Consider the following 2,037-nt stretch of genomic DNA (forward strand, 5'->3'; position numbering starts at 1 on the left):
CATCTATCCAAGACAGGCAAATATATATATGATACATATTGACATCTCTATCTATTTACATATCTATACCTATATATAGCTTCAGCCCAGATCCATTTCCTGATTATCATATCTCCATATTCATCAGACTACTAATATCTCCACTCAAGTATTTCACTAACATCGAACTCAACATATCAAAAACTAAAATCATTTCCTCCTATGCCAAACTCATTCATCTCTTTAGTTTTTAATGAATGGAACCACTAACCATTCAACTGAGTCAGCCAAAAATCTGGTCAGCAACCATGACGTCCATCTCTCCTCTATCTTTAATTTTCTCTCTTCTCAAATTGGTATCTCTCAATTTATCCACTTCTATCCATGCATTGCCTGAATTATCCTAACAGCCTCCTAAATAGCCCTCCTACCAGAGTTTTTATCCCCTCCAATCCATGTTCAACCTCACCACTTTTCTAAAATGCCTATCTGATAACACTCGTTCACTTAAAACTCTTCAGTGACTCCCCACTGCTCTAGGGAGAGTGTCCATACTCCTTAATATGGCTTACAAAGTCCTTTACCAACTGCAACCCACTTAATTCTTGCATGATCACCCTATCTCGGATCCCTTCCCCCCAGTCGCTGTATTAGTGAATGTCACCATTTACCAAGTGGCTCAAGACAGAAGTCTGGCCTCTCTCCTTCCCATCACCATCTATATCTAAGTAGTCACCATATCCTGTGATTCCTACCTCCAGCGCCACCACCCTGGTCCAAGTTATCCTATTTTTCTCACCGACTACTAACCTAGCCTTCCCTCCTTGAGGACAGAATAAAACAGATGGTTCTCGTGAATAACCTGGCCAACCAGCCTTCATCATCTTTCTCCTTAATGAAACTGAAGTCAGGGTAGCAGAGAAGGGAGAAGAGGGTCACGGAGAGAGCAAGCAGCTCTAAGCCAATATGCAAGGCTTTGCATTCGATTTCAGGGGCACTCGTCCATGGCTCACCTGAATGAACTTCTAATGCTTTCAGGTCTTTACTAAGCAAAATGTCCCTCACTGCTGAGGCCATTTATTTCCGTTTTTGAGATTCTTTTTCTGAGCAACCACAGCTACATTGTCTTTAGAGTTGTCCCATTACCCTAAGATTCCTTCTTCCACCTGCCCAGCGACAAAGGCACCTTTTAGGCAGCTTGTTTCAATCCTACTTCTCACTACTCAGACTCTACTCATTAATTAACAGGTAGGATAGTGGGGGACCCTTATTCCCATAACCCACCCCATACTTGGGAAACAGCATTTACTACAGGATCACAAGGAGTAGTCTCCACCCTCAGTCTGGCCTGTGGGGCCATTACCCTTCCTCTTCCAGAGACCATGTCTCTGTCAGCATCCTATGCTAAACTTCTCTTCCATCTATCTCACAGGCCAGTCTATTCAACAGCAATTTAATGGATTTCAGAGAAGAGTGGGGATGAATTAAAGATTTCCGAGTAGAGGGCTAGGAGAGGTCATCTGTATACCCATCTAAACTAGGGATTCCCAACTTTTCCTGCCTTCAACTCACCAGAGATTCAGATATTAGACATCCACTTATCAATGGTTCTCTATGGGGGGTCCCTGGGGCAAAGCCAAACTTGAGCATTAATTGAACAAATTCAAAGTTAATTCCTCATATTCATTAATTTGCTTGAATACTAAAACTAAATAATTACAAATTATCCTCACCATCCGTATTTAATAGTGATGATATAAATTGACTCTGAAAATACCAAACTTTTATATATTACTTCATACCTCTAGACTAAAAAACACTTCAAAAGGCTAGTTCTTAAAAGTTAAGAGCCAAAAATACTTACATTTTTTAAAATAGCAAAACTTATTACGGGAGGCATGTTAAAATAGGTCTAGTTTTTTAAATTAGCAATACTTTTATGTTGAGAGACATGTTAAAATATACTTAACTGCTTACTTATCCACAGCAATCAATTCAGAAATTTAAATACTAGATCAATATTTAACAATCGAGGAAAAAATATACCACTACATCAGC

The sequence above is a fragment of the Halichoerus grypus genome, chromosome 8, assembly GCF_964656455.1.
Source record: "Halichoerus grypus chromosome 8, mHalGry1.hap1.1, whole genome shotgun sequence".
Classification (NCBI taxonomy): domain Eukaryota; kingdom Metazoa; phylum Chordata; class Mammalia; order Carnivora; family Phocidae; genus Halichoerus; species Halichoerus grypus.